The 12,552-nt window shown below is 49.0% G+C and overlaps 1 protein-coding gene across 1 annotated transcript in view; it reads right to left on the bottom strand.

Moving 5' to 3' along the window:
* Window positions 1–12,552, bottom strand: part of IL4R (interleukin 4 receptor) — a 37,757-nt gene that overhangs the window by 24,472 nt on the left and 733 nt on the right. The window lies entirely within an intron of this gene.

Below are 12,552 nucleotides of genomic sequence, written 5' to 3' on the forward strand. Positions count from 1 at the left end.
GAGGGTTGCGATCCGTTGCCGGACACGGAAAAAAGACAAAAGACAAAAAAAAAAAAGTTTAATTTAAGAAAATGGAAAAAAAAAAAAAATCCAAGCCCCGTGATGATCCGGCCACTGCTACCCCTCTACAGTCCCTACTCTCCCCGTCCTTCCCCCACAAGCCTTCCCTGCACTGGGACACACTCCCAGCCCCTTCCTCCTTCTCAGCCTTTGCTCCAGAAGCACTTCAGAGGCCTTCTCTGACCCCTCCCCCGGCTAATGAGGGCCCTCCCTGTGCCTTCTTATCATAGCACTGTTTATTTCTGTCACAGTACTTATCACCACCTCTAATCATATTAGTAAGGTTACATGTGTGAATGTTTATTTTATTTCAGGATGCAGATGGCAAAGATAGAAAGATTTGGCTGCAAAAATGTTTTCAACTTTTCTAGATCAAAATGTACCATCCAAAAAATAGAGAAAGCAAGCAAGACACTAGAAAAAGGTGGCAATCTACATGATGAAAACTTAATATATAAAGAGATCTTACAGATCAATAAGATGAACACCCCTTTAAGAAAACTAAGCAAAGGACATAAATGGTTGACAAGAGAAGTATTATTCTATGTCAGAAGGGGCCGGCCCGTGGCTCACTCGGGAGAGTGCGGTGCTGATTCTATGTTGGAAGATGTGAAATAGCTACTCTCAATGTGCTGCTAGTTTGTGATGTTGGGAGTGTAAAAGACAACCTGTAATTTATGTCATATATTTGTCTATATATGTATTATTTATCTTCCCCCTCCCCCACGTGGGATGCAAACCCCACGAGGACACTTTACATCTGCCCTGGTTATTGCTTGGTCCCCAGTACCCAAAACAGTGCTTGACGCGTACATCACAGGTGCTCAGTAAACATCTATTAAACGAATGAGTGGTTAAAATTCAGCAATAACAAATAAAATAATCATTTTCAAATACAGACCATGAACCAAACTTTTGCCCACAATAATTCCATATACAGGGCTTATTATGTGCCTGGCACTGTTCTATGTGCTTACACAATGACCCTATGAGGTGGGTGCCATTAATATCACTATTTTATAGATGAGGACCGAGACACGGAGAGGTCAGAGCAGTTGCCTGTGGTCACACAGCTAGGATTTGGACCTAGGCAGTCTCACCCCAGAATCCAGGTGTTTAACCACTGTTTGCTGCCTCTTGAAATGCAGTCTCCAAAACCCTGGGACTTTGGCCAGAGGAGCCTCATTGGCCAGAGGAAAATTGAGGCCCAGAGAGGGCAGAGGACAAGGCCAAGGTCACGGAATTGGGAAGGAGGCAAAGTCAGTGGAAGCCTGAGCCGGGAAGCAAGCAGGAGCGCCCAGACTGGGAAAACTCGCCTGCTGGCAGAAAAGCGCACTTAACTCACTTTTTTTTTTTTTCAGTTTTCAGGGAGTGAAGTGGTGAGTCTTGAAATGTCAGAAGCCAGCCACAGTCCTGAAATGACTGAGCTGGGCTCTTCCCAAGCCCAGCAGGGTGTACAGGTCTCCTGCTCTTCTCTCTTGGCTGAAAACCCAGCTGAAAGGAAGGGGCTGGTTCTGCAGACAGGATTCAGTCAGTCCCGAGACAAGTGGCCTGAGGGAGGGATCCGGGAGAGCCGGGGCTGCGGGTGGCCTCTTGAGCCAACAACCCATGAAACTCCACTATCTGAAGCTGGCCTGGAGCTTGCTCTGGACTTCAGGACAGCTGGGCTGGCCTGGCAGGAGGCCAGGGACATACTTCTCCCTGGGGCAGCAGCCTTCCCAGAACTGGAGTTCCCAGAACCCACAGCCACGTCAGCAGCCCCACCCCGGACAGTGAGGCAGGCCAGGCCAGGGCCCCAAAATAGCCTGGTCTCTGCCTGCACCACCCCCACCCGGCTAGTGGCAGGGACGGGTGGTGACAGGTTGGTTCTGCTGCCTCCAGGAGCAAGAATCTGCAACCTCAGCCAACAGAGCCCACCAGCCTCCCGTGCACATCCTGTGCACTCATCGGGCCTCACCCACTTGCTCACACCCTCATGTGTTCTTGTTGCAGGTGTTTTCTGAGCACCTGCTATGTGCCAGCTATAAAAGAAGATTCCAGAGGCCCAAGGGAAGAGACAGAGGCTGAGGAGCTTGTGTCCAGATGCCATGTGCTCAGGAGCAGCAGCCAACCTGCCTCTCTCTGCACTCCCTCTTCTTGATTTATTTCTCTGCACAGCACTGACTGCTTGCAGCATATTATATACTCAGGCGTCGTCTGTTTATTGTCCAAGTCCCCCATGGGAATGCCAGCTCCCACAAGGTCAGAGGCTGTGTCTCCCTGCTCACTGCCATCCCCCCAGAGCCTGGCACACAGTAGGGGTTCCATAAATATTTGCCCAATGGAAAAATGTCTGAATAAATTCCCCTGCTGTGTGCAGGGAGGCCTGGTCAGCCATCCCCAAGGGAGGTAGGGACACAGCTCCAAGAAATGGAATTTCCCACCCAGCACTGCTGGATAAACACTGACCAACTCTGCCTTGGAGTCCCCTTAAATACAACTAATGTAGGCACAGATCCTAGCCACCCCAGAGAGAGCTGGAAATTGGGGTATTACCATGATTATTACTCCCTGCCCTGGGAGCACACCGTGGCCTCTCACGCCAGGACACTGATTAGATTCCGGCTGCTTGGTGACAGTCATGGCTCCCAGTGGTCCTCCTCGGGAGGTCCCCCAGCCATTAGAGGTCATGCCCTTCTGCCCTGGGGTTCCACCCCTCCCCAACTGCATGCAGCTTCACCCAGCAGACTCAGCTTACACAGGAGCATTTGACCCTCACTGACTCATCTAACCCTGACACAAGCCTGAGGAGCATAGCAGCTACAGTTAATATCATCCCTGTTGGATGGAGAAAGTGAAGCTCAGAGAGGTTCAGGAACCTACCTAAGGATGCACAGCTAGTAAACAGTGGGGCCGGGATTTGAACCCAGGCCTTCTGGCTTTGGAGTCCTCAGTATAGTGGACTCCAAAGGACTGGCCCAAGGAAGTGGCCATGAACTTGCTCTTGCTATACACTTTTCTGTTTGCTCTTCCCAGCAAGCCCAGTGTGGAAGATGTGGTCAAACATTCCTCCTGCACAAAGAGGGAAATTGAGGCTCAGAGCAGTTCAGAAACTATCCAAGGTGAAAAGGCAGGAACTGGCCCAGACAGAATTCAGCCTCTGTCACTGTTGGCCCAGCCCTTATCAGTAAACTCATCGCAACAGTGACCAGGACTTTGCTCTGTGGGCAAACCCAAAGCTGGCCACATTTGGCACAGATAAAAGCTTGCTGTTCACTGTCTGTGACAGGTGTGGGAGAGGAAGGTGCTCTCCATGGAGTTCTTCCTGCTGTCTCACCCTGTATTGATCCTAGACAGGCAGTGACACACAGACATGGAAGGCCATGTATGTATGTAGGGACCCTAGAGCATCTAAGACACAGAAGCATAACTCAGGCCTAAGTGCAGGCTCCACTCTGACTAGCTGGGAGAGCTTGACAAGCTGGGGTCCTCTCATGGCCTCAGTCTCTTCATCTGCAAAATGGGAATGGGACCACTTGCCTCACTGGGTGGTTGCGAAGAGGCACAGAGGCCATGGCTGGGCGGGAGAAGCCTAGGACAATGCTGATGGGGTGGATGGCAAAGGCTCATCTTTGAGAACCGAGAAAACTCTCTGAGACTTTGAGCCGAGGACACCTTCCATGACGGCACGGATGGGACGGGTCTCACAGGTACAAGCTGAGTGAAGGAAGGCGGGCTCAAAAGAGCAACACCATGTGATTCCATTTACATAAAGTTCAAAAGGAGACAAACTGATCCTGGGGTTAGAAGTCAGGAGAGTGTCCTTAGAGAATATATGTGTGGCTGAAGGTAGCAGAAAGACCTTCTGGCGGGGTGGCCATGCTTTGTTTCCTGATTGGGTTACATGCATGAGTTCATTTTCCGAAAATACATGAATCTTTACACTTGTCTGTGCACCTGACTGCATGTATGTTGCAATAACAGGTAAGGAAAAAAGGTAAGCGGGAAGGAAGAGGGCAGAGTCTGCAATCTAGTCTATGGGATAGTTAGCGAAGACTTCAGACCACCCACCCACAGGCTGGTGGGATCTCCAAAGGCCCTTATGTCCACTGCTGATGAAACTTCGGTCCCCCCGCCTCTACGAGGGGTGACCTACGCTCTACTTATCTGCCCACAGAGAGCCACCTCTTCCAGAGTAAACTCAAATATATAAGAGGATTCAGATGCATGACCTTGATGAAAACAGAGCGGACAAGTGGAAAACACATGCCCAGTCCTAAAGGACACTGCCACTCTGTTCCAGCTGCTTTTTTACCATGTGAAAATGAAGGCCAGGGTGTTTCTAGGTCTTTTGAGTTTTTAAAAGAAGCTAGAAATCCAGATTTTTACGTGTGTTATCCTGATTTTTGAATGTTGGAAAATAATTCAGTTTTGGAAACACACACTATGGACCTGATGTCCCACATGTGTGGTCCCCATCTGGCTTATGGTAACCACCTGGCATCTCCTGGGGTGGGGGCTGAATGTCCTGAGCTGCCAGGAGATCCCAACAAGAGGAAATGGGACAAGAGATGGGACCCCACACCCGTCCCAAGCACCAGCACTTCCAAAGGTGAAAGTCTGCCTTTTCAAACCATTGCTGACTTTCTGTCCCTATTACTGCCTGCTCGGTGTGGGGGGTTGGTTGTCATAGTGGTGAGAGGGGAGCTGGGCTGGAGATGCCCCATGACCCGCCTTCGTGTTGCTGATGCTCTTTGGCATCATGGTACCAAAGAGGATTCTATATTTTCTGCAAGCCCCTGCCTCCTGGGCACTGGGAGAGGCAGAGGGGCCCAAGGGCAGTCTTTACAAGCCCCGCACTCCTCTCCCCTGCCCCACCAGTGTCCAACATGCCACAGACTTCCCCACCTTCCCGCTTCCCGTGGGCCGTTCCCTCTGCCTCTCGGTGCCCTCCTCCGATGCCACCTTCTCCAGAAGGCCTCTCAGGACACTCCTGGTCCAACCCTGCTCCTTCCTTAGCCCATCTCACAATCCTCTGTCTCAACATCCTTTTCATTCTCGTTAATAGTGAGCTGTGCCAGTCTAGATTTTCCTTTTCCAGACTGAAAGTTCCTCTAGGGTAGGGACTGTATATGTCTCACGGTGACAGCGGGAGGCAGCCAACCAGCGGGGGCTACAGTGAGGTCATCGGCTGCCCCATCCCACACTCACCCTCACCGGACACCTCCCGCCTCCGGGCCTTTGCACATGTCATTCTCACTGCCAATGACTAATACATGTACACACGCTCCTCGACTTATGATGGGGTTATGTCCCGATAAACCCATTGCAGGTTGAAAATATCCTAAGTCAAAAATGTATTTAATACACCTAGCCTATCAGACACCATGCCCCAGCCTACCTTAAAGGCGCTCAGACACTCACATTATCCTACAGTTAGGCAAAATCATCTAACACAAAGCCTATTTTATAATAAAGTACTGAACTTATTGAAAGTGAAAAACAGAGGGTCACATGGGTACTAGAAGTACGGTTTCTACTGAATGTGTATTGCTTTCACACGATCGTAATATCAAAAAATTGTTAAGTTGAACCATCGTAAGTCGGGGACCGTTTGTCCATGAGCATCTGCAATGCCGTTTATATTCATTATCATATTTATTTTCACAAAAACTGTAAGGAAAAGGCAGGACCAAACAGGAAAAATGACTTGCTCAAGATTATGGTTACAGAGCAGAGTCTGGAATACAAGTTTTGTTGTTATTGTGCTAAAACTCATCTGGCTACCAGCCTGGGGTCCAAGAAAAGTCCTAAGACTTTAGGGTTGAACGAAGAAAATAAGGAGCAGGGAAATTAGTCAAGAAAAATACAAATAAAGATAATAAGTATGGTAATACTAATGCCAACTAGAATTCAAGACATCAAAGTATCAGAAGGGAGAAAGGTAGCTGTTCCATACTGATAAAAGGAGCAATTCACCAAGAAGGTATAAAAATCACTAACCTCTATTCTATTCATATGGCTATGCACCTAACAATATAGCTTCACAATAAAGCAAAAAAAACCCCTGATAGAAACATGGGAGAAATGAACAAATCTTCCATTATAGTGAAAGATAAACTAGATAGGGAAATGCATATAAGAACACAGAAAATATGAATAATATCATTAGCAAGCTTGATCTAATAGATATATTTCTAGAACTTTACACCCAACAGGAAATATACATCCTTTTCAAATACAAGAGGAAAAAATGGCCAGAAAATCCTACAAAGAAGATCTCAACAAACTCGCCACCATTGATAGCACAGAAGCCACATACATTGACCATAATGACTATAATGGCCAAATTTAGAAGCTAACAATAAAAAGATAACTTTAAAAAATTCCATCCACCTCAAAAAATTTAAAAAGCACATAACACTTTTAAGGACACTTTTGAGCACATAACACTTTAAAAATAGAAATCAAAATGGAAATTATAAACTATTTTAGCAGTGAATGACATTGTGCAACAAGACTTACGGAAGGAAGCCAAAGCAGTAGTCAAAGAAAAAATTATAGCCATTTAGCATGAAGTTAGATTTATTAGAAAACAAGAAAGAACAAAAACAACTATTAGCCTCAAACAAGGAAACTCAGAATTGGAAGAAACTTTGATAGCAACTCATGTAGAAGAGAGACATGGAGGTTTTAGCTGATAAGCCCAATACAAGCTCCAAGAGGGATATGGCTGCAGCAAAGTATGCTTGCAGGTTGCATCAACAGAGGTATGGACTCCAGATCCAAGGAGGTGATAAGTCTCCTTCCTGTCTGAGTGGGCTGGCTTTAGGGGAGGCAGCATGCTTTATGTGGGATTCTGACCAGTTGAATCATGTCCAAAGCCTGATTGAACTTACAATTCCCTGAGTTAGGGAGAATGTCTGAAATAAATAGTTGTACACAATAAGAGAAATATTGGGTTGGGGTTGAAGGGAGATGGTTGCTTCCTCCAAAGGGCAGAACTACAGCCAGAAAGTGGAAGCTCCTAGAAAACTAATTTGGCTAAATCTCAAGAAATAGTTTCTCTAGTTAGAGCTACTTAGCTGTTGAAATGCAGCTTCTAGAAGAGGCAAGACTGTCAGGAAGCTACGGCTCTTCAGACTTGGAGGGCTGTCCAGCCCAGAGATCTGGTGTCTCTCTTCCCAGAGAAGTTCTCTTTCCTCTTTTGAAAAGGCAGACCACATCCCTGGCTGCTTCAGGAAAACCGTAGGCCTCCCCTGAGTTCTCCAAAGTGGTTGTCGGTGACTGTGCTCCCTTGTTTCCAACCAAGAAATTTAGTTCTTTTAAACTCTACTCCTTGGGCTGGATAACTCACAACAGTGGTTAAAGGCATAGGCTTCTGGGTCTGCTGCCCTGGGTTTGAATTCAGACTCTGATGCTTATGAGCCGTGTCAACCTGGGAAGTCTCCACCCCGAGCCTCAGTTTCTCCCTCAGGGAAATGGTGAGGACACCCACTCATCTATGTGCCTCCACCGAGCACAGTGCCCTATGTGGAGTTGGGCCTTATTCCCCTCCACTCCCCCTCTGCTTTGGTGTTTCCTCACTGTCTGCCACACTGAGGAAGGTGCTCATTCATAAAACCACCTGTAAAATAATTGAATCATCCACAGAGCTGGGCTTAGAGGAACCAATTCTGGCTTGACCACACTCACGGGGTCACTGGGCACTGGGCAGACTGATGGCACTGAGCACACCAACAATGTAAAAAAGTATCTAAGTGGTAGGTGGGCCTTCAGCTTTTAGCATAGTTTCATTGTGTTTGGACACAGTGGTGAGGACTCTGGAGCTGCCAGGTTCACAGCCCTGCTCTGCCACCTTCTAGCTGTGTGACCCTGGACAAGTCACTGAATCTCTCTGTGCCTCTGTTACTTCATCTGTAGGGTTATCACACAGTCAAATGCATTAATGCAGGTATCTGGCTCCTGCTTACCTCCCTGACCTCCATTTCCACCTCTCTCTCTCTCACTCAATTCCATCTGACCGCATCAGCTTCCTTGCTGTGGGTCAAATGCACCAAGCCCGCTCCTACCTCAGGGCCTTTGCACCTTCTGTTCCTTTTGCTTGGATTGTTCTTTCCCTGGATATGCACATGTCCAGGTTCCTTCAGGTCTCAGCTCAAAAGCCACTTCTTTGGAGTCATTTCCCCTGATAGATTGTTGGCTCCACGAGGGCCCTGACTTCAGGGTCATATGATGCTAAGTCCCCAACCACTGGCGCATTTGCTAAGTGGGTGCAAACGCCTAGCACAGTGCTGCACATAAGTGCCTGTTACTCTTAACTTTGTCATCTGGCTCTGCAGGCTGGAGGCTCTTAGACTAGAGCTCCAGCCCCTCCTCTCCAAGAAATCAGTTCCACCAAACCCTTGAATGGCCCAACTCCTCCTCCCATCCCCAGGAGATACTTCTTCCCTCTCCAAGTGCAGGCCCAGTCGGGGATGTCCTCAGCCAGGAGGTCACAGAACCGAGGCTTGCTTTAACGCAGAGCCCGGATTTCTTAAGCAACAGAGAAGAGGTGAGGAGGCCTGGTGGGGAGCCTAGATAGACATGAGTCAGAGACAAACTTGAAACCTCAGCGATGTCACCACTTCTTGGAAAGGCAAGAACGGATGCATTTCAACAGAACTGTGTACTCACAGAGAGGGGTGAACAGCAGGCTGGGCCCGGAAATGGGGTCTTCCATCTGTGGGTCCCTCCACCTGGCCTGTTCTTCCCCAAGCCTCTGCCACTTGTCTCTTTCAAATGTCACCTCCTCAGAGAGGCTCTCCCTGATTCTAGCCTCGCTGACTTTTTCTTCCTAGCATTGTCTCTACCTGACAGGATGCTGCAGGTCCACATTCCCTCCTGTGAAACCCTGGGGACCAGACGTATTTCAGAATTCATAATTACTCAGGTTGTAGAAAGATCTCCTTGTATAAAACACCACGCAACATACCCGCAGGGTCTGGAGTAGCACTCCGTGATCAACAGTATTATTATCTCTGCGGCAAGACTTCCAGCATTCACACCAAGGAGGATAAAGACTCTAAAGAGCCTCACGTTTAGTTCAGGTCGTATTTTGCTTCCAAATGAGTTATGGAAGCTTTCAGTTCAGAGCTTGCAGATTTCAAAATTACAGATAAGGGTTATAGATCTGCACGTATTCATATTTGTTTGTATATTGCCTGTCTTCTCAACTAGAATCTAGACCCCAGGAGAGCAAGGACTTTGTACCTCTACCACTAGCACCTGTGCAGAGACTGGCACATAAGGTGCTCAATACATACTTGCAGAAGAAATGAATGGGAAAGCCAGGTGCTGGATACAGAGAAGGGACTCTGTCCTAAGTGGGGAGAGAAACAGCAATCACTGAGCCCCTTCCATGGGCAGGGTGTCCATAACAATATGAAAACCCCCCAAATACCCACTCTCATGAACATTCTCCTCTTAAACACCCATGACAAGCAAAGGGGGGCTCAGAGAGGTTAAGCAACTTCCTCCAGATCACACAGCAAGGAAGCAGCAAGCAAGATTTGAACCTGGGGCCCCTGTCTTCAAGCCTGTACTCTCCTTTCTGCCACAGGCTCCCTGATGCAGAACAATTTGCTGGAAGACACAACAAAGTGATGGGAAAATGGCCAATCTAATGTTGGATCTCCTGGTGGGCTGATCGGTTAGAACAGTTGGTTAGAGCGTGGTATTGGTAACAAGAAGGTCAAGGGTTCTGGGGCCCTCGAGCCTCTGCAGTCTCATGCACACTCCAGCAAGGGCAAGTCTGAGCAACACCTAGGCAAGCCTCTGGCATATCTTCTAGCCCAGCTGATGGAAGTCTGGCCAAACACGGCTGGGCACATTTCCACAGTGCTGGCCATGAGGAACGCTCAGAAATATATCCTTCTTGGCCACCCCAGCAAGCTGGCACAGTAGGACAGAATACAGGCTGGGAAGGAAAACAGGATCAGATTCCTCCTTCTGTCACTCTCAGATGTGGGACCTTAGGCAATGCCACTGCACAAATCTCTGGGTCTCAGTTTTCTCACCTGCAAAATGGGTAGATTAAATCCCATCCAGTGGGATTCATGGGAGGCAACAATAAAGATTTATTTAACAAATACGTAGTGTTTACTATGTGCCAGGCACTGTTCTGGATGCTCGACTAATGTGAACTCATTTAATCATTGCTATGATGATACAAAGTAGTCACTATAATTTTACAATTGGGAAAACTGAGGTCCTGAGGAGTTAGTCACAGTAAGTAGCAAAGTCATCATCTAAATCTGGGCAATCTGGTGCCAGACTCCACGCTCTTACCTCCAAGCTATACTTCTTGAGAGGTAGCAACAGACATAAGCATTTATTGTGCCCCTACCATGTGTTGGAAATTGTGTCAAATAACTTATAAAACACGATGTCATTAACTCTCATGAGAGCCCAGTTTTACAAATGTGAGGAAGCAATGTGTGGGGACCCTGCCCTACTCCCAGGTGAGGGCAGTCTAGGATGGAGGGACACATCTAATCCTAAACACTCTCCTCCATCTTCCCTGATGGGGTGGATGGCAGGGAGAGGAGCGGTTTAGAAAAAAGTTCTTTCCTTCACTTCTTTCCTGACACTTCATTTCAACTCCTTTTCTAACTCTGAGCACCAGGAAATTGTGAATGCCTTAGGGGATGGCCTCCCCACCCGTCTTGGCTTTCTGCAACCCTGAGATTGTGATGTACAAAACATACCAGTCACTGAGTCACTTCCCAGAATCTGGAAACCCTCAGGTTATCCCAGACCTGCTGGTAACTGGGTGTGTTGTAATGGGGACGACTCACTAGCAGTGCCCTTTCCAGATTCAGGTGCAGAGGTCTAGAGTGAAGCCCAGAAATCTGCTCTGTGATTCTCATGGCTCAGGCAAAGAGAAAATACACAGGCCTATGCTCCTCAGCATGGCGTTCAAGGCCTTCCACAACGCAGCCTGGGCCACCTTTCTATATCTCTCTGGCTTCACGTCACCTCTCATGCTCCATACACTGTGCCCTTTCATACTTCAGCCTTTATCAGCTGCATTCACTGCTCAGCACACCATTACCTCCCATCCTGCACCTGCCAACCCCCTCTACTCCACTTCCAAGGCTGGCTCTGGGGTCCCCCGCTCTGTGAAGCCTGTCCCATTGCCCTGTGAAGAGTTGATCACCCCCTGCTGGTGCTTCTGCAGCAGCCCCTGGTGTATCCCTCCTTCTTTATTTCCCCCAGCCACGTCTCAGTCTCCAGAGGGGTGGCTAATTTGAGGACAAACACCAGTGCCTAGACAGCTTGCAGAGCCCAGCAGGAGCTCAGCGAACGCTAGTGAATGAATGAATGGTTTAGCCGGTTACCTCCCATTCGTGGGTTTGGGCTAGCCCAGTTCTAAGAACGTCTGTGCAGGACTCAGGAATCCCTTTACTGTGCGAGACATCCTGCCCAAACCTACACCTAGAGACTCAGTTTCCCCATGAGACTTTAGGATTTTAATGAAGGCACTGATGTCCCCCAAATGCACTGGGCTCTTAAAAGACCACACCTAAGGGAAGATCTGCAGATGGTCACACCTGGCAGAGGGCTCGGGAAGGGCAGAGATTAGGATACAAGCAGGTTAGTGCTGGCCTGGGGCATTCCCCCAAGCAGCAGACAAACTACTGGTCTCCTGTCTTGCCAAATTCTAAGAAATAAGATACATGGTTTGCTGAATTTCAGAGAAGGGGCCTGGTAGTCTGCATTTTAAGCAAACCCGCTGGAGAACCCAGTTATGCGGTTTGACAAACTGCTGAGATGTGGAGAGCAGCTGGCTCCGATGTCAGGCTACCTGGGTTTGAAACCTGCTCCCTGATTTTCCAGGGGGGCGGCTGCCTGTGCCTGGGCGTCCACATCTGTAAAATGGCATGATACATTGACCACGGAAAGCCTACTTCGAGGTTTAACTCTGAATACTTTCAACGTTCGGGACAGAGCTTGCACAAAACATGTCCCAGTAAACGATCCATCCAATTTGTTATTGGGTCCATCCAATATTTGGAGAAAGAGACCAAAGGTCGGAAAAGCCATGTTCCCCCATTTTCCTTGTCCGAGTGCCCAACTATACAGTTCTCAGAAGTTTCCCCACTCGTTCACCCTCCCCAATCCTCACCAACTTTCCGAGCGCGGGGGAGGGAGTGACTTTCCAGAAAAGGGGATTGAGCGGCCCCACACGGGGCTACGTTCCCACGCCCCCGACAGTCCGTCCGCGCTGAGGTCTCAGGGCCAGCTCGAGTTATGGGGGCGCGCTGGGGCCGAGCACCCAGGGGCAGGCCTCCCTCGGCGACGTGGACAGAACCGGGCGCGCGCAGGGAGGAGCAGGCTCGCGGCCCCGCGCTGGCCCCAGCGGGCGGGCGTTCCCGGCGCGAGCTCGCGGAGGTCCCCGAGGTCCCCGCCGCCTGGGGTCCCGCCGGCGGCCGCGCCCTTCCGGACGCCCCCAGCGCGCCCCGGGGGAGC

This window comes from Galeopterus variegatus, unplaced genomic scaffold, assembly GCF_000696425.1.
Source record: "Galeopterus variegatus unplaced genomic scaffold, G_variegatus-3.0.2 Scaffold256, whole genome shotgun sequence".
Classification (NCBI taxonomy): Eukaryota; Metazoa; Chordata; class Mammalia; order Dermoptera; family Cynocephalidae; genus Galeopterus; species Galeopterus variegatus.